This window comes from Eriocheir sinensis, chromosome 20 (genome assembly GCF_024679095.1).
Source record: "Eriocheir sinensis breed Jianghai 21 chromosome 20, ASM2467909v1, whole genome shotgun sequence".
NCBI lineage: Eukaryota > Metazoa > Arthropoda > Malacostraca > Decapoda > Varunidae > Eriocheir > Eriocheir sinensis.
Window position 1 is genome coordinate 423340 of NC_066528.1, and position 23238 is coordinate 446577.

The following is a 23238-nucleotide window of genomic DNA, read 5'->3' on the forward strand; positions in this document are numbered from 1 at the left end:
AATAAATTTGTATTAAAAAAAATATACAAAAGGCACATACAATAAAGAAAATTTGTATTGAAATAGATATGCAAAATACACATAAATAATGTAAATTTGTATCAAAATATATATACGAATATATTAATTTAATTAATCTATGTGTATTTTTGTATATGTATTTTTATAAAAAATATGCTTTATTTCATGGGTATTTTGCATCTTTATTTTCATACAAATATACATTATTTTATTGATATTCTGTGTATTTATCTTCATACGATTTTACGTTATTCTATGAAAATATATATTCAAAATACATATAAAATGATGTAATAAGTGTAAAAATATTTATATCAAATACACCTAAAATAATGTAAATTCGTATCAAAATAAATAAACAAAATTCCTATAAAAGAATGTATATTTGTAGGAAAATAAATATATAAAATAAACATAAAATTATGAGAATTTGGATAAAAATATATACAAAATACACAAAATTAATTTCAATTTGTTTGAAAATATATATAATTAGTTAAATTTGTGTTTAAATACATGTACAAAATACACATAAAATCATGTAAATTTGTATGAACTGAAAACAAATTCACATAAAATAACGTACATTTGTATAAAATATATATATACAAAATATACATGGAATAATGTAAAATCGTATCAAAATAAATACACAGAATATCAATAAAGTAATGTAAATTTGTATGAAAATAAAGATGCAAATTACCCATAAAAAAAGCAATTTTTTTATAAAAATACATATACAAAAATACACATAGAATAATTAAATTTGTATTAAAATTAATATACAAAATGCACATACAATAAGGTAAATTTGTATTGAAAGAATATGCAAAATACACATAAAACAATGTAAATTCGTTTCAAAATATATATACGAATACATATAAAATAACGTAGATTTATATAGAAATATAGACACAAAATACATATGAAATGATGTAAATACGTATAAAAATATATATACACAAAACACATTAAATAATGTAAATTCGTGTCAAAATAAATAAACAAAATATCAATAAATGAAGTTGTATTTGTTTGAAAATAGATATACAAAATACACATAAAATTTTGTAAATTTGTATAAAACTCTATACAAAAATACACAGAAAATAATTTAAATTAATATGAAAATACATATTATTTAATGTGTATTTTTTATATATATTTTTATACGTATTTACATCATTTCATGTTTATTTTGTATATATATATTTCTATAGAAATCTACGTTGATTTATGAGTATTCGTATATAGATTTTGAAACAAATTTACACTTTTTTATGTGTATTTTGCATATTTTTTCAATACAAATTTACCTTAATGTATGTGCATTTTGTATTTTAATTTTAATACAAATTTAATTATTCTATGTGTATTTTTGTATATGTATTTTTATAAAAAATATGCTTTATTTTATGGGTATTTTACATCTTTATTTTCATACAAATTTACATTATTTTATTGATATTCTGTTTATTTATTTGATACGATTCAACATTATTTTATGAGTATTTTGTATATATATTTTTATACATATTTAAAATATTTAATGTATATTTTGTATATATATATTATGCAAATTTGCGTTATTTTATGTGTATTTTGTATATGTTTTCTCATACAAATTTACATTATTTTATTGGTATTTTGTTTATTTCTTCTGATACGAATTACATGATTATATATGTGTTTTGTACATATTTTTATACATATTTACATAATTTAATGTGTATTTTGTTTATATATTTCAATTCAAATTTAGCTTGTTTGATGATTATTTTGTGTATCTATTTTCATACAAATTTAATTCCTTTTTTCTTTTTTTTGTATATAGTTTTATACAAATTTACGTTATTTGATGTGTATTTTGTATATTTATATTTATGCAAATACACATTCTTCTATTGGTATTTTGTTTATTTATTTTGATAAGAATTTACATTATTTTATGTGTATTTTGTATACATTTTTTATACGTATTTACTTATTTTTATGTGTATTTTGTATACATATTTTAATAGAAATCTACGTTATTTTATGTGTATTCGTATACATATATTTTGAAGCAAATTTACATTGTTTTATATGTATTTTTCATATCTATTTCAATACAAATTTACTCTATTGTATGTGCATTTTTTATATTTATTTTAATACATATATCTTTTTTTATACATATTTACACTATTTAATGAGTATTTTGTATATATATTTTATACAAATTTACGTTATTTTAGGTGTATTTGTTTATATATTTTTTATTTAATGTGTATTTTGTAAATGTATTTCAATACAAATTTACCTAATTTTATGTGTATATTGAATATTTATTTTCATACAAATTTAAATTATTTTTGTGTATTTTTGTATATAGTTTTATACAAATTTAGGTTATTTAATGTGTATTTTGTATATCTATTTTCATACAAATACACATTCTTTTCATGATATTTTATTTATTTATTTTGACACGAATGTACATTATTTAATGTGTATTTTGTATATATATTTTTATACGTATTTACATCATTTCATGTGCATTTTGTATATATATTTCTATAGAAATGTACGTTATTTTATGTATATTCGTATATATATTTTGAAACAAATTTACATTGTTTTATGTGTATTTTGCATATTTTTTCAATACAAATTTACCTTATTGCATATGCATTTTGTATGTTAATTTTAATACAAATTTGATAATTCTATGTGTATTTTTGTATATGTATTTTTTTATAGAAATATGATTTATTTTATTGGTATTTTGCATCTTTATTTTCATACAAATTTACAATATTTTATTGATATTCGGTGTATTTATTTTGATACGATTTTACATTATTCTATGTGTATTTTGTATATATATTTTATAAAAATGCATCTTATTTTATGTGTATTTGTTTTCATTACATGCAAATTTACATTATTTTAGGTGTATTTTGTACATGTATTTAAATGCAAACTTAACTTGAAATATGTGTATTTTGTATATCTATTTTCATACAAATTGAAATTATTTTTGTGTATTTTTGTATATATTTTTATACAGGTTTTCGTTATTTTATGTGTATTTTGTATATTTATTTTCCTACAAATATACCTTCATTTATCTGAATTTTGTTTATTTATTTTGATATGCATTTACATTATTTTAGGTGTATTTGGTATATATATTTTTACACTTATTAACATCATTTATATGTATTATGTATGTATATTTTCATAGAAATTTACTCTATTTTATATGTATTCATATATATATTTTGATACGAATTTACATTATTGATTTGTATTTTGCATATCTATTTCAATACAAATTTACTTTATTGACTGTGCATTTTGTATATTTATTTTAATACAAATTTAGTTATTTTATGTGTTTTTTTGTATGTATATTTTTATACAAATATGCTTAATTATATGGGTATTTTGCATCTTTATTTTCATACAAATCTACTTTATTTTATTGATATTCTGTTTATTTATTTTGAAATGATTTTACATTATATTATGTGTATTTTGTATATATATATTTATACATATTTACATTATTTAATGTATACTTTGTATATATATTTTATGCAAATTTACGTTATTGTATGCGTATTTGTTTATATATTTTCATACAATTTTACATTATTTAATGTGTATTTTGTATATGTATTTCAATTCAAATTTGCCTAATTTTATGTATAGTTTGCATATCTATTTTCAAACAAATTTAAATTATTTTTGTTTACATTATTTTATGTGTATTTTGTAAAAGTATTTCAATACAAATTTACCTTTTGTATATAGTTTTATACAAATTTAGGTTATTTTATGTGTATTTTGTATATCTATTTTCATACAAATACACATTCTTTTATTGATATTTTGTTCACTTATTTTGACGCGAACTTACATTATTTAATGTGTATTTTGTATATTTTTATACGTATTTACATCATTTCATGTGTATTTTGTATATATATTTCTATAGAAATCTACGTTCATTTATAAGTATTCGTATATAGATTTTGAAACAAATTTACACTGTTTTATGTGTATTTTGCATATTTTTTCAATACAAATTTACCTTAATGGATATGCATTTTGTATATTAATTTTAATACAAATTTAATTATTCTATGTGTATTTTTGAATATGTATTTTTATAAAAATACGCTTTATTTTATGGGTATTTTGCATCTTTATTTTCATACAAATTTACATTATTTTAATGATATTTTGTGTATTTCTTTTGATACGATTTTACATTATTCTATGTGTATTTTGTATATATATTTTATACAAATGTACGTTAATTTATGTGTATTTGCTTTCATTTCATACAAATTTACATTATTTTATGAGTATTTTGTACATGTATTTAAGTACAAATTTAACTAATTATATATGTATTTTGTATATCTATTTTTAAAATTTTTCAATTATTTTTGTGTATTTTTGTATATATTTTTATATAAATTTTCGTTATTTTATGTGTATTTTGTATATTTATTTTCCTACAAATACACGTTCTTTTATCGGATTTTTGTTTATTTATTTTGATACGAATTTATATTATTTGAGTTACATTTGGTATATATATTTTTATACTCATTTATATCATTTTATATGTATTTTGTATGTATATTTTCATAGAAATTTACTCTATTTTATGAGTATTCATTCGTATATATATATTGATACAAATTTACATTATTGATGTGTTTTTTGCATATCTATTTCAATACAAATTTACTTTATTGTATGTGCAATTTTTATCTTTATTTTAATACAAATTTAATTATTCTATGTGTATTTTTGTATATATTTTTTATACAAATATGCGTTATTATATGGGTATTTTGCATCTTTATATTCATACAAATTTATATTATTTTATTGATATTCTGTTTATATATTTTGATACGATTTAACATTATTCTGTGTGTATTTTGTATATATATATATATATATATATATATATATATATATATATATATATATATATATATATATATATATATATATATATATATATATATATATATATATATATATATATATATATTTTTTATACATATTTACATTATTTAATGTTTATTTTGTATATATATTTCATTCAAATTTACGTTATTTTATGTGTATTTGTTTATATATTTTCATACAAATTTACATTATTTTATGTATATTTTGTATATATATATTTCAATACAAATTTGCCTAATTTTATGTGTATTTTGCATATCTATTTTCAAACAAATTTAAATTATTTTTGTGTATTTTTGTATATATTTTTATGCAAATTTTAGTTATTTTATTTGTATTTTGTATATATATTTTCCTACATATATACATTCTTTTATTGGAATTTTGTTTATTTATTTTGACACGAATTTACTTTATTTTATGTGTATTTTGTATAAATATTTTTCTACGTATTTAAATTATTTTATGTGTATTTTGTATATACATTTTCATAAAAATTTACGTTATTTTATTGTGTGTATTCGTATATATTTTGACACAAATTTTATACAAATTCATGTTATTTTATATGTATTTGTATTTATATTTTCATACAAATTTATATTATTTTATGTGTATTTTTACATATATTTCATTACAAATTTACCTTATTTTATGTTTATTTTGTATATTTATTTCATTCAGTTTTAAATTATTTTATGTGTATATTTGTATTTGTATTTAGGTTATTTTATGTGTATTTTCTATATATATTTTCATTAAAAATTACATTATTTTATTGGTATTTTCTTAATTTAATTCGATACGAATTTAGATTATTTCATAGGTATTTTGTATACATATTTTTATACTCATTTACATTAACTAATGTCTGTTTTGTATATATATTTTTATGCAAATACATTTTATGTGCATTTTTGTACGTATATTTTTATAGAAATTTGCGTTATTTTATGTGTTATTTTTATACGCATTTACATTATTTAATGTATGTTTTTTTTTGCAAATTTACTTTATTTTAAGTACATTTTGGTACATATATTTTTTTAGAAATTTGCGTTATTTTATGTGTATTTTGTATATGTTTTCTCATACAAATTTACATTATTTTACTGGTATTTTGTTTATTTATTATGATACGAATTACATGATTATATGTGTATTTTGTACATATTTTTTATACGTATTTACATTATTTAATGTGTATTTTGTTTATATATTTTTATACAAATTTACGTTATTATATGTGTATTTGTATAAATATTTTGATACAAATTTCCTTTATTTTATGTATTTTGTATATATATTTCAATTCAAATTTAGATTATTTTGTGTGTATTTTGTATATCTATTTTCAAACAAATTTAATTACTTCTGTGTATTTTTGTATATAGTTTTACATAAATTTACGTTATTTTATGTGTATTTTGTATATTTATATTTATACAAATATACTTTCTTTTATTGGTATTTTGTTTATTTATTTTGATACGAATTTACATTATTTTATGTGTATTTTTTATACATTTTTTTATACGTATTTACTTAATTTTATGTGTATTTTGTATATTTATTTTTATAGAAATCTACTTTATTTTATGTGTATTCGTATATGTATTTTGAAACAAATTTACATTGTTTTATATGTATTTTGCATATCTATTTTAATACAAATTTACCTTATTGTATATGTATTTTGTATATTTATTTTAATACAAATTTAATTTTTTTATGTGTATTTTGGTATATATATTTTTCTAAAAAAATGCGTTATTTTATGGGTATTTTGCATCTTAATTTTCATACAAATTTACATTATTTTATTAATATTCTGTGTATATATTTTGATACGATTTTACATTATTCTATTTATGTTTTGTATATATTTTTTTATACATATTTACTTTATTAAATGTGTATTTTGTATATATTTTATACAAATTTACGTTATTTTAAGTGTATTTGTTTATATATTTTCATTGAAATTTACATTATTTTAAGTGTATTTTGTATATGTATTTCAATACAAATTTACCTAATTTCATGTGTATTTTGTATATTTATTTTCATACAAATTTAAACTATTTTTGTGTATTTTTGTACATAGTTTTATACAAATTTTGGTTATTTCATGTGTATTTTGTATATCTATTTTCATATAAATACACATTCTTTTATTGATATTTTGTTTATTTATTTTGACGCGAATTTACATTTTTTAATGTGTATTTTGTATATATATTTTTATACGTATTTACATCATATCATGTGTATTTTGTATATATATTTCTATAGAAATCTATGCTATGTTATGTGTATTCGTACATATATTTTAAAACAAATTTACACTGTTTCATGTGTTTTTTGCATATTTTCTCAATGCAAATTTACCTTATTGTATGTGCATTTTGTATGTTAATTTTAATACAAATTTAAATATTCTATGTGTATTTTTGTATATGTATTTTTATAAAAATATGCTTTATTTTATGGGTATTTTGCATCTCTATTTTCATACAAATTTACACTATTTTACTGATATTCTGTGTATTTATTTTAATTCGATTTTACATTATTCTATGTGTATTTTGTATATATATTTTATACAAATGTACGTTACTTTATGTGTATTTGTTTTCATTTGATAAAAATTTACATTATTTTGTGTATTTTGTACAAGTATTTAAATACAAATTTAACTAATTATATGTGTATTTTGTATATCTATTTTCATACAAATTGAAATCATTTTTGTGTATTTTTGTATATATTTTTATGTAAATTTTCGTTCCTTTATGTGTATTTTGTATATTTATTTTCCTACAAATATACGTTCTTTTATCGGATTTTTGTTTATTTATTTTGATACGAATTTACATAATTTGAGGTAAATTTGGTATATATATTTTTATACTTATTTACATCATTTTATATGTATTTTGTATGTATATTTTATGGGTATTCGTATATAAATTTTGATACAAATTTGCATTATTGATGTGTCTTTTGCATATCTATTTCAATACAAATTTACTTTATTGTATGTGCATTTTGTATATTTATTTTAATACAAATTTAATAATTTTATATGTATTTTTGTATATATATTTTTATACAAATATGCGTTATTATACGGGTATTTTGCATCTTTATTATCATACAAATTTACATTATTTTATTGATATTCTGTTTATTTATTTTGATACGATTTCACATTATTCTATGTGTATTTTGTATATATATTTTTATATATATTTAAATTATTTAATGTATATTTTGTATATATATTTGATCCGAATTTACGTTATTTTATATGTATTTGTTTATATATTTTCATACAAATTTACGTTATTTTATGTGTTTTGTATATATATTTCAATACAAATTTGCATAATTTTATGTGTATTTTGCATATCTATTTTCAAACAAATTTAAACTATTTTTGTGTATTTTTGTATATATTTTTATACAAATTTTAGTTATTTTATTTGTATATATATTTTTTCTAGAATTTTACGTCATATTATGAGCATTTATGTTGCTGTTTTTTAATATAAATTTACATTATTCTAAGTGTATTCTGTACTTTTTTTCCTACAAATTTGCCTTATTTTATGTGTATTTAGTTTATTTATTTTCATACAAATTTAAATTATTTTATGTGCATTTTTGCATTTTATATTTTTATAGAAATTTCCATTATTTATGTGTATTTTGTATATATTTTTTCATACAAATTTACATTTTTTATTGGTATTTTGTTTATGTATTTTGATACGAATCTACATTATAATATGTGTATTTTATATATATTTTGAATACGTATTTTCATTATTTAATGTGTATTTTGTTTATATATTTTAAACAAATTTACGTTATTTTATGCGTATTTGTTTAAATATTTTGATAAAAATTTTTATTATTTTATGTATTTTGTATATATATTTTAATACAAATTTAGTTTATTTTATGTATATTTTGTATATCTTTTTCCATACAAATTGAAATTACTTCTATGTATTTTTGTATATAGTTTTATACAAATTTACGTTATATTATGTGTATTTTGTATATTTATTTTCATTTAAATTCACATTCTTCTATTGGTATTTTTTTTGGGGGGGTACGAATTTACATTATAATTTGTATATATACTTTTATACGTATTTGCATCATTTTCTGTGTATTTATATATATATATATATATATATATATATATATATATATATATATATATATATATATATATATATATATATATATATATATATATATATATATATATATATATATATATATATATATATATTTTTATAGAAATTTTCGTTTTCTTATGTGTATTCGTATATATATTTTGAAATAACTTTACATTGTTTTATGTGTGCTTTGCATATCTGTTTCATTACAAATTTACCATATTGTATGTGCATTTTGTATATTTATTTTAATACAAATTTAATTATTTGATATGTATTTTTGTATATATATATTTTCTTAAATATGCTTTTTTTTATGGGTATTTTGCATCTTTATTTTCATACAAATTTATATTATTTTATTGATATTATGTGTATTTATTCTGATACGATTTTACATTGTTCTGTGTGTATTTTGTATATATTTTATTTAACATATTTACATTATTTAATGTGCATTTTCTATATATATTTTATACAAATATATATTACTTTATGTCTATTTGTTTATATATTTTTATACAAATTTACATTATTTTAAGTGTATTTTGTATTTGTTTTTCAATACAAATTTACCTAATTTTATGTGTATTTTGAATATCTATTTTCATACAAATTGAAATTATTTTTGTGTATTTTTGTATGTATTTTTATAAAAAATTTAGTTATTTTATATATTATTTTGTATATTTATTTTCCTACATATATACATTCTTTTATTGAAATTTAGTTTATTGAATTTGATACGAATTTGCCTTATTTTAGGTGTATTTTGTATATATATTTTTATACGTATTTACATCATTTTATGTGTATTTTTTATATATATTTTCATAGAATTTTACGTTTTTTTATGTGTTTTCGTATATATATTTTAATACAAATTAACATTATTTGATGTGTATTTTGCATATCTATTTCAATACAAATTTACCATATTGTATGTGCATTTTGTATATTTATTTTAATACAAATTAAAAAAATTTATGTGTATTTTTGTATATATATTTTTATACAAATATGCTTTATTTTATGGGTATTTTGCATCTTTATTTTCATAAAAATTTACATTATTTTATTGATATTCTGCTCATTTATTTTGATACGATTTTACATTATTCTATGTGCATTTTGTATATATTTTTTATACAATTTTCCATTATTTAAAGTGTATTTTGTATATATATTTTATACAAATTTATGTTATTTTATGTGTATTTGTTTATATATTTTGACACAAATTTACAATATTTTATGGGTATTTTGTATATAATTTCAAAAGAAATTTACCTAGTTTGATGTGTATTTTGTATATCTATTTTGATACATATTAAAACTATTTCTGGGTATTTTTGTATATATTTTAATGCAAATTTTAGTTATGTTATGTGTATTATGTAAATTTATTTTCCTTCAAATATATATTATTTTATTGGTATTTTGTTGATTTATATTGGTACGAATTTACATTATTTTATATGGACTTTGTATCTATTTTTATACGCATTTACATTATTTAATCTTTATTTTGAATATATATTTTTATACAAATTCATGTTCTTTTATGTGTATTTGTATATATATTTGCATACAAATTTACATTATTTTATGTGTATTTTTTACATATATTTCAAAACAAATTTACCTTATTTTATGTTTATTTTGTATATTTATTTCATTCAATTTTAAACTATTTTATGTTTATATTTCTATTTGTATTTAGGTTATTTTAAGTGTTTTTTCTATATATATTTTCATCCAAAACTACATTATTTTATTGGTATTTTTTAATTTAATTCGATACGAATTTAGACTATTTCATAGGTATTTTGTATACATATTTTTATACGCATTTACATTATTTAATGTATGTATTTTTTTGCAAATTTACTTTATTTTAAGTACATTTTGGTACATATATTTTTTTATAAATTTGCGTTATTTTATGTGTATTTTGTATATGTTTTCTCATACAAATTTACATTATTTTATTGGTATTTTGTTTATTTATTTTGATACGAATTACATGATTATATGTGTAATTTGTACATATTTTTTATGCGTATTTACATTATTTAATGTGTATTTTGTTTATATATTTTTATATAAATTTACGTTATTATATGTGTATTTGTATAAATATTTTGATACATATTTACAATATTTTATGTATTTTGTATATATATTTCAATTCAAATTTAGCTTATTTTATGTGTATTTTGTATATATATTTTTTTATAGAAATCTACGTTATTTTATGTGTATTCGTATATATATTTTAAAACAAATTCACATTGTTTTATATGTATTTTAAACACTCGCCTGCGCCAGAACGGGCTGGGCCGACCATCAGGACCTACCGGAAAGAAGCCTTGGACCGACCATCAGGATCCACCGGAAGAAGCCTACCGGCGCAATAGGCTGCAATGTAAAAAAAAAAAAAAAAAAAAAAAAAAAATCTATTTCAATACAAATTTACCTTATTGTAACTGCATTTTGTATATTTATTTTAATACAAATTTAAATGTTTTATGTGTATTTTGGTATATCTATTTTTGTAAAAAATGAGTTATTTTATGGGTATTTTGCATCTTTTTTTTCATACAAATTTACCTTATTTTATTAATATTCTGTGTATTTATTTTGATACGATTTTACATTATTCTATTTCTGTTTTGTAAATACTTTTTTATACATATTTATATTATTTAATGTGTATTTTGTATATATATTTTATACAAATTTACGTTATTTCAAGTGTATTTGCTTATATATTTTTATTTAAATTTAAACTATTTTATGTGTATTTTGTATATTTATTTCAATACAAATTTACCTAATTATATGTGTATTTTGTATATTTATTTTCATACAAATTTAAATTATTTTTTGTGTATTTTTGTATATAGTCTTATACAAATTCAGGTTATTTTATGTGTATTTTGTATATATATTTTTATACGTATTTACATCATTTCATGTGTATTTTGTATATATATTTCTATAGAAATCTACGTTATTTTATGTGTATTCGTATATATATATTTTCAAACAAATTTACATTGTTTTCTGTGTATTTTGCATATTTTTTCAATACAAATTTACATTATAATATGTGCATTTTGAGTATTAATTTTAATACAAATTTAATTATTCTATGTGTATTTTTGTATATGTATTTTTATAAAAATATGCTTTATTTTATTGGTATTTTGCATCTTTATTTTCATACAAATTTACATTATTTTATTGATATTCTGTGTATTTATTTTGATACGATTTTATATTATTCTATGTGTATTTTCTATATATATTTTGTACAACGGTACGTTATTTTATGTGTATTTGTTTTCATTTCATACAAATTTACATTATTATATGTGTATTTTGTACATGTATTTAAATACAAATTTAACTAATTATATGTGTATTTTGTATATCTATTTTCATACAAATTGAAATTATTTTTGTGTATTTTTGAATATATTTTTATACAACTTTTCGTTATTTTATATGTATTTTGTATATTTATTTTCCTACAAATATACGGTCTTTCATCGGATTCTTGTTTATTTATTTTGATACGAATTTACATTATTTTAGGTGTATTTGGTATATATATTTTTATACCTATTTACATCATTTTATATGTATTTTGTATGTATATTTTTATAGAAATTTACTCTATTTTATGTGTATTCATATATATATTTTGATACAATTTTACATTATTGATGAATTTTTTCATATCTATTTCAATACAAATTTACTTTATTTTATGAGCATTTTGTATATTTTTTTAAATTGAAATTTAATTATTTTATGTGTATTTTTGTTTATATATTTTTCTACAAATATGCGTTATTATATGGCTATTTTGCATCTTTATTTTCTAAAAAATTTACATTAATTTATTGATATTCTGTTTATTTATTTTGATACGATTTTTCATTATTCTGTGTATTATATATATATATATATATATATATATATATATATATATATATATATATATATATATATATATATATATATATATATATATATATATATATATATATATATATATATATATATATATATATATATATATATATATATATATATATATATATATATATATATATATATATATATATATATATATATATATATATATATATATATATATATATATATACATGTTTACATTATTTAATGTATATATATTTTATGCAAATTTACGTTATTTCATGTGCATTTGTTTATATATTTTCATACAAATTTACATTATTTTATGTGTATTTTGTATATGTATTTCAATACAAATTTGCCTAATTTTATGTGTATTTTGCATATCTATTTTCAAACATATTTAAATTATTTTTTGTATTCGTATATATTTTGATACAAATTTACATTATTTTATGTGTATTTTGCATATCTATTTCAATACAAATTTTTCTTATTCCATGTGTATTTTGTATATTTATTTTAATAAAATTTAATTATTTGATGTGTATTTTTTGTATATATATATATTTTTTTTAAATATGAGTTATTTTATGGGTATATTAGATCTTTATTTTCATAAATTTTTACATTACTTTATTGATATTCTGTATATTTATATTGATACATTTTTACATTATTCTATGTGTATTTTGATTCCATTTTTTTATACGTATTTACTTCATTTTATGTGTATTTTGTATTTATATTTTTATAGAAATCTACATAATTTTATGTGCATTCGTAAATATATTTTCAAATAAATTTACATTGTTTTATATGTATTTTGCATTTATATTTCAATACAAATTTTCCTTATTGTATTTGCATTTTGTATATTTATTTTAATACAAATTCAAATATTTTATGTGTATTTTGGTATATATATTAAAAAAAAAAGCGTTATTTTAAAGGTATTTTGCATCTTTATTTTCATACAGATTTACATTATTTTATTAATATTCTGTGTATTTATTTTGATGCGATTTTACATTATTTTATTTGTGTTTTGTATATATTTTTTATACATATTTACATTATTTAATGTGTATTTTGTATATATATTTTATACAAATTTACGTTATTTTAAGTGTATTTGTTTATATATTTTCATTCAAATGTACATTATTTTATGTGTATTTTGTATATGTATTTCAATACAGATTTACCTAGTTTTATGTGTATTTTGTATATTTATTTTCATACAAATTTAAATTATTTTTTGTGTATTTTTGTATATAGTTTTATACAAATTTAGGTTATTTTATGTGTATTTTGTATATCTATTTCATACAAATGCACATTCTTTTATTGATATCTTGTTTATTTATTTTGAAACAAATTTACATTGTTTTATGTGTATTTTGCATATTTTTTAAATACAATTTTCCTTATTGTATGTGCTTTTTGTATTTTAATTTTAAAACAAATTTAGTTATTCCATGTGTATTTTTATATATGTATTTAAAAAAAATGCTTTATTTAATGGGTATTTTGCATCTTTATTTTCATACAAATTTTCATTATTTTATTAATATTCTGTGTATTTATTTTGATACGATTTTACATTATTCTATGTGTATTTTGTATATATATTTTGTATAACGGTACGGTATTTTATGTGTATTTGTTTTCATTTCATACAAATTTACATTATTATATGTGTATTTTGTACATATATTTAAATACAAATTTAACTAATTATATGTGTATTTTGTATATCTATTTTCATACAAATTGAAATTATTTTTGTGTATTTTTGTATATATTTTTATACAAATTTTCGTTATTTTATGTATATTTTGTATATTTATCTTCCTACAAATATACGTTCTTTTATAGGAATTTTGTTTATATATTTTGATACGAATTTACATTATTTTAGGTGTATTTCGTATATATATTTTTATACTTATTTACATCATTTTATATGTATTTTGTATATATATTTTCATTGAAATTTACTCTATTTTATATGTATTCGTATATATAGTTTGATACAAATTTACATTATTGATGTGTATTTTGCATATCTATTTCATTACAAATTTACTATTTCGTATGTGCATTTTGAATATTTATTTTAATACAAATTTAATTATTTTATGTGTATTTTTGTATATACATTTTTATAAAAATATGGTTTATTACATGGGTATTTTGCATCTTTATTTTCATACAAATTTACATTATTTTATTGATATTCTGTTTATTTATTTTGATACGATTCTACATTATTCTATGTGTATTTTGTATACATATTTTTATACATATTTACATTATTTAATGTATATTTTGTATAGATATTTTATACAAATTTACGTTATTTTTTGTGTATTTATTTATATATTTTCATACATATTTACATTATTTTTTTAGTATTTTGTTTATGTATTTCAATACAAATTTGCCTAATTTTATGTGTTTTTTGCATATCTATTTTCAAACAAATTTAAATTATTTTTGTGTATTTTTGTATATATTTTTTATGCAACATTTAGTTATTTTATTTGTATTTTGTATATATATTTTCTTTCAAATATACATTCTTTTATTGGAATTTTGTTTATTTATTTTGATACGAATTTACATTATTTTATGTGTATTTTGTATATATATATATATATATATATATATATATATATATATATATATATATATATATATATATATATATATATATATATATTTATTTATATTTTTTTCTACGTATTTACATTATTTTATGTGTATTTTGTATATATATTTTCATAAAAATTTACGTTATTTTATTGTGTGTATTCGTATATATTTTGATACAAATTTACATTATTTTATGTGTATTTTGCATATCTATTTCAATACAAATTTACCTTATTGTATGTGTATTTTGCATATTTATTTTAATACAAATTTAATTATTTTATGCGTATTTTTGTATATATATTTTTTTTAAATATGAGTTATTTTATGGGTATTTTGCATCTTTATTTTCATAAATTTTTACATTACTTTATTGATATTCTGTATATTTATATTGATACAATTTTACATTATTCTATATGATTTTTGTTTATATTTTCGTTACATATTTACATTATCTAATGTATTTTTTGCATATATATATATATATATATATATATATATATATATATATATATATATATATATATATATATATATATATATATATATATATATATGTAAATATATATTTTTTGGATATTTACGTTATTTTATGTTTATTTGTTTATATATGTTGATAGAAATTTACAATATTTTATGGGTATTTTGTATATACGTATATTTCAAAAACAAATTTACCTAATTTTATGAGTAATTGTATATCTATTTTCATACTAATTTAAATTATTTCTGTGTTTTTTTGCATAGATTTTAATACAAATTTTAGTTATGTTATGTGTATTTAAAAAAAATTAATTTCACACAATATGTATTATTTTATTGGTATTTTGTTGATTTATTTTGATACGACGTTACATTGTTTTATATGTAATTTGTATATATATTTTCATACGTATTAACATTATTTAATGTGTATAAATATTTTTATACAAATCTACATTATTTTTTGTATATTTTGTATATATATTTCATTACAAATTTGCCTTATTTCATGTTTATTTTTATTTTTATTTGCATTCAAATTTAAATTATTTTAAGTGTATATATTTATTTTTATTTACGTTATTTTATGTGTATTTTCTATATATATATTTTCATTCAAAATTACATTATTTTATCGGTATTTTGTTAATTTATTTCGATATGAGTTTCCATTATTTCATGTGTATTTTCTATACATATTTTTATACGCATTTACATTATTTAATGTGTGTTTTGTATATATATATATATATATATATATATATATATATATATATATATATATATATATATATATATATATATATATATATATATATATATATTTTTTTTTTTTTATATACAATTTTACTTCATTTTATGTGCATTTGTGTTGTTCTTTTTATACAAGTTTAAATTATTTTAAGTGTATTTTGTACTTTTTTACTACAAATTTGCCTTATTTTATGTATATTTTGTTTGTTTATTTTCATACAAATTTTAATTATTTTATGTGCATTTTTGTACATATATTTTTATAGAAATTTGCGTTATTTTAGGAGTATTTTGTATATATTTTTTCATACAAATTTACATTTTTTTATTTGTATTTGATATTTTGATATTTTGATATTTTGATACGAATTTACATTATTATATGTGTATTTTGTATATATTTTGTATACGTATTTTCATTGTTTAATGTGCATTTTGTTTATATATTTTAAAACAAATTTATGTTATTTTATGCGTATTTGTTTAAATATTTTGATACAAATTTACATTATTTTATGTATTTTGTATAAATATTTTAATGCACATTTAGTTTATTTGATGTATATTTTGTATATCTATTTTCATACAAATTTAAATTACTTTTGTGTATTTTTGTATATTGTTTTATACAAATTTACATAACTTTATGTGTATTTTGTATATTTATTTTCAAACAAATTGACATTCTTCTATTGTTATTTTGTTTATTTATTTTGGTACGAGTTTACATTATTTTATGTACATTTTGTATATATATTTTTATACGCATTTACATCATTTTATGTGTATTTTTTATATATATTTTTATAGAGATTTACGTTTTTTTTATGTGTATTCGTATATATATTTTTAAACAAATTTACATTGTTTTATGTGTGTTTTGCATATCTATTTCAATACAAATTTACCATATTGTATGTGCATTTTGTATATCTATTTTAATACAAATTTAATTATTTGATATGTATTTTTGTATATATATTTTTATGAATATATGCTTTTTTATGGGTATTTTGGATCTTTATCTTCAAACAAATTTAATTTATTTTATTGATATTCTGTGTATTGATTTTAATATGATTTACATTGTTCTATGTGTATTTTGTATATATTATATTTTACATATTTACATTATTTAATGTGCATTTTCTCTCTCTCTCTCTCTATATATATATATATATATATATATATATATATATATATATATATATATATATATATATATATTTATATATATATATATATATATATATGTATATTATATATTTTATACAAATATACATTATTTATGTGTATTTTGTATATTTATTTTCCTACATATTGATACGAATTTACATTATTTTAGATGTATTTTGTTTATATATTTTTATACGTATTTACATCATTTTATGAGTATTTTTTATATATATTTTCATAGAAATTTACGTTATTTCATGTGTTTTCGTATATATGTTTTAATACAAATTTACATTATTCGATTTGTATTTTGAATATCTATTTCAATACAAATTTCCCTTATTGTATGTGCATTTTGTATATTTGTTTTAATACAAATTTAATTATTTTATGTGTATTTTTGTTAATATATTTTTATACAAATATGCGTTATTTTATGGGTATTTTGCATCTTTATTTTCATAGAAATTTACATTGTGTTACTGATATTCTGTTCATTTATTTTGATACGATTTTATATTATTCTATGTGTATTTTGCATAAATTTTTTTTACATTTTTCCATTATATAATGTGTATTTTGTATATATATTTTATACAACTTTACGTTATTTTATGTTTATTTGTTTATATATTTAGGCACAAATTTACAATATTTTATGGGTATTTTGTATATATATTTCAAAAGAAATTTACCTGGATTTATGTGTATTTTGTATATGTATTTTCAAACAAATTCAAATTATGGCAGGTATTTGTGTATATATTTTAATACAAATTTTAGTTATGTTATGTGTATTTTGTAAATTTATTTTCTTTCAAATATATATTATTTTATTGGTATTTTGTTGATTTATTTTGATTTGAATTTAAAATATTTTTTGTGAATTTTGCATAATTATTTCAATACAAATTTACCTTATTGTATGTGTATTTAGTATATTTATTTTAATACAATTTTATTTATTTGATGTGTATTTTGTATATATATTTTAATTTATTTTTTGGGTATTTTGCATCTTTATTTTCGTAATTTTCTACATTACTTTATTGATATTCTGTATATTTATATTGATACAATTTTATATTATTTTATGTGTATTTTGTATATATTTTCCTTACATATTTACATTATTTAAAGTATATATATATATATATATATATATATATATATATATATATATATATATATATATATATATATATATATATATATATATATATATATATATATATATATATATATATATATATATATATATATATATATATATATATTTTTTTATTTATTTATTTATTTTATTTTTTTACAACAAAGGAAGGAGCTCAAGGGCACACAAAAAAATAAAACCATAATAAAATAAAAGCCCGCTACTCGCTGCTCCTAAAAAATAAACAAAAGAGGTGGTCGAAAGGAAGATCAAATACGGGAGGAGAGGTGTCCTGATACCCTCCTCTTGAAAGAAAGAGAGGCAACATTGCGGCGGAATTTAAGAGGTAGAAGACTATCAATATGAGGAGGAGAGCTGATGAGACGAAGAGCCTTAGCCTCCACTCTGTCCAGAAGAGCTGTGTGAGTGGAGCCCCCCCACACATGAGATGCTTACTCCATACGAGGGCGGACAAGGCCCCTGTATATGGACAACAACTGAGCAGGGGAGGAGAACTGGCGGAGACGGTACAGAACGCCCAGCCTCGAGGAAGCTGATTTAGTAAGAGATGAGATATGAAGTTTCCAGTTGAGATTTTGAGTTATGGATAGACCGAGGATGTTAAGTGTTGAGGAAGGTGATAGCTGGGTGTTGTCAAAGAATAAGGGATAGTTGTTTGGAAGATTGTGTCGAGTAGATAGGTGGAGAAACTGTGTTTTTGAGGCGTTGAAGGACACCAGGTTCTTCTTGCCCCAATCGGAGATAATAGTAAGGTCTGAGGCTAAGCGTTCTGAAGGGTGGGTCTTCTATTAAAAGAAGCTGAGTAATGCAGAGTGGAATCATCGGCGTAGGAATGGATAGGACAGTTCATTTTGGAAAGAAGATCATCAATGAACAATAGAAAAAGAGTGGGAAATAGGACAGAACTCTGTGGGACACCATTGTTAATAGATTTAGGGGAAGAACAGTGACCGTCTACCACGGCAGAAATAGAACGGTCAGAAAGGAAACTGGAGATAAAGGTACAGAGAGAAGGATAGAAACCGTAGGAGGGTAGTTTAGAAAGCAAAGATTTGTGCCAGACCCAATCAAAAGCCTTTGATATGTCCAGCGCAATAGCAAAAGTTTCACCGAAACGGCTAAGAGAGGATGACCAAGAGTCAGTTAAGAAGGCTAGGAGATCACCAGTAGAACGCCCCTTGCGGAACCCATACTGGCGATCAGATAGAAGGTCAGAAGTGGAAAGGTGCTTTTGAATCTTCCGTTTGGGATTGATTCAAAAGCTTTAGATAGACAAGAAAGTAAAGCTATAGGGCGGTAGTTTGAGGGATTGGAGCGGTCACCCTTCTTAGGCACAGGCTGTATGAAGGCATACTTCCAGCAAGAAGGAAAGGTAGATGTTGACAGGCAGAGGCGAAAGAGTTTGACCAGGCAGGGTGACAGCACGGAGGCACAGTTTTTAAGGACAATAGGAGGCACTCAATCAGGTCCATAAGCCTTCTGAGGATTGAGGCCATAGAGGGCATAGAAAACATCATTTTGAAGAATCTTTATAACAGGCATAAAGGAGTCAGAGGGGGGATGAGTAGGAGGAATATGCCCAGAATCGTCCAGAGTGGAGTTTTAGAAAAGTTTGAGAGAAGAGTTCAGCCTTAGAGATAGGTGAGACGGCAGTGTTGCCGTCAGGACTGAGTGGAGGAAAGATGAAGAAGTGAAGTTGGAGATGTTTTGGCTAGATGCCAGAAGTCACAGGAAGAGTTAGAAAGCAAGGTTTTGACATTTTCTATTAATGAAAGAATTTTTGTGTAGTCTGAGAATAGATTTGGCACGATGTCGGGCTGAAATGTAAAGTTCATAAATAGCAATAGTTTTAACGCTCTGGTATATATCTATATATATATATATATATATATATATATATATATATATATATATATATATATATATATATATATATATATATATATATATATATATATATATATATATATATATATATATATATATATATATATATATATATTTAATTTATTTATTTATTTATGCAAATTTACGTTATTTTATGTTTATTTGTTTATATATTTTGATAGAAATTTACAATATTTTATGGGTATTTTGTATATACGTATATTTCAAAACAAATTTACCTAATTTTATGTGTATTTTGTATATCTATTTTCATACAAATTTAAATTATTTATGTGTTTTTTTGTATAGATTTTAATAGAAATTTTAGTTATGTGATGTGCATTTTGTATATTTAATTTCACACAAATATATATTATTTTATTGGTATTTTGTTGATTTATTTTTATACGAGTTTACATTGTTTTATGTGTAATTTGTATATATATTTTTATATGTATTTACATTATTTAATGTGTATTTTTAATATATATTTGTATACAAGTTTATGTTATTTTACGTGTATTTGTATATATATTTTGATACAAATCTACATTATTTTATATGTATTTTGTATATATATTTCATTACAAATTTGCCTTATTTTATGTTTATTTTTATAGTTATTTTCATTCAAATTTAAATTATTTTATGTGTATATATTTATTTGTATTTACGTTATTTTATATGTATTTTCTATATACATTTTCATTCAAAATTACATTATTTTATCGGTATTTTGTTCATTTATTTCGATACGAATTTAGATTATTTCATGTGTATTTTCTATACATATTTTTATACGCATTTACATTATTTAATGTGTGTTTTGTATATATATATTTTTTATACTATTGTACTTCATTTTATGTGCATTTGTGTTATTGTTTTTATACAAATTTAAATTATTTTAAGAGTATTCTGTACTTTTTTTACTACAAATTTGCCTTATTTTATGTACTTTTTTATTTATTTTCATACAATTTTCAATTATTCTATGTGCATTTTTGTACATATATTTTTGTAGAAATTTGCATTATTTTATGTGTATTTTGTATATATTTTTTCATACAAATTTACATTTTTTTATTGGTATTTTGTTTATGTATTTTGATACGAATTTAAATTATTATATGTGTACTTTTTATATATTTTGTATACGTATTTTCATTTTTAATGTGTATTTTGTTTTTATATTTTAAAACAAATTTACGTTATTTTATGCGTATTTGTTTAAATATTTTGATAAAAATTTACATTATTTTATGTATTTTGTATATATATTTCAATACAAATTTAGTTTATTTTATGTATATTTTGTATATCTATTTCCATACAAATTTAAATTACTTATGTGTATTTTTGTATATAGTTTTATACAAATTTATGTTATTTTATGTGTATTTTGTATATTTATTTTCATACAAATTCACATTCTTCTATTGGTATATTGTTTATTTATTTTGGTACGAGTTTACATTATTTTATGTGTATTTTGTAAATATATTTTTATACGTATTTTTTTCATTTTATGTGTATTTTTTATATATATTTTTATAGAAATTTACGTTTTTTTATGTGTATTCGTATATATATTTTGAAACAAATTTACATTGTTTTATGTGTGTTTTGCATATCTATTTCAATACAAATTTACCATAATTTATGTGCATTTTGTATATTTATTTTAATCAAAAATTGCTTTTTTTATGGGTATTTTGCATCTTTATTTTCATACAAATTTACATTATTTTATTGATATTTTGTGTATTTGTTTTGATACGATTTTACATTGTTCTATGTGCATTTTGTATATATTTTATTTTACATATTTACATTATTTAATATGCATTCTCTATACATATTTTATATAAATATACGTTAATTTATGTCTATTTGTCTATATATTTTCATACAAATTTACATTATTTTATGTGTATTTTTTATATGTAT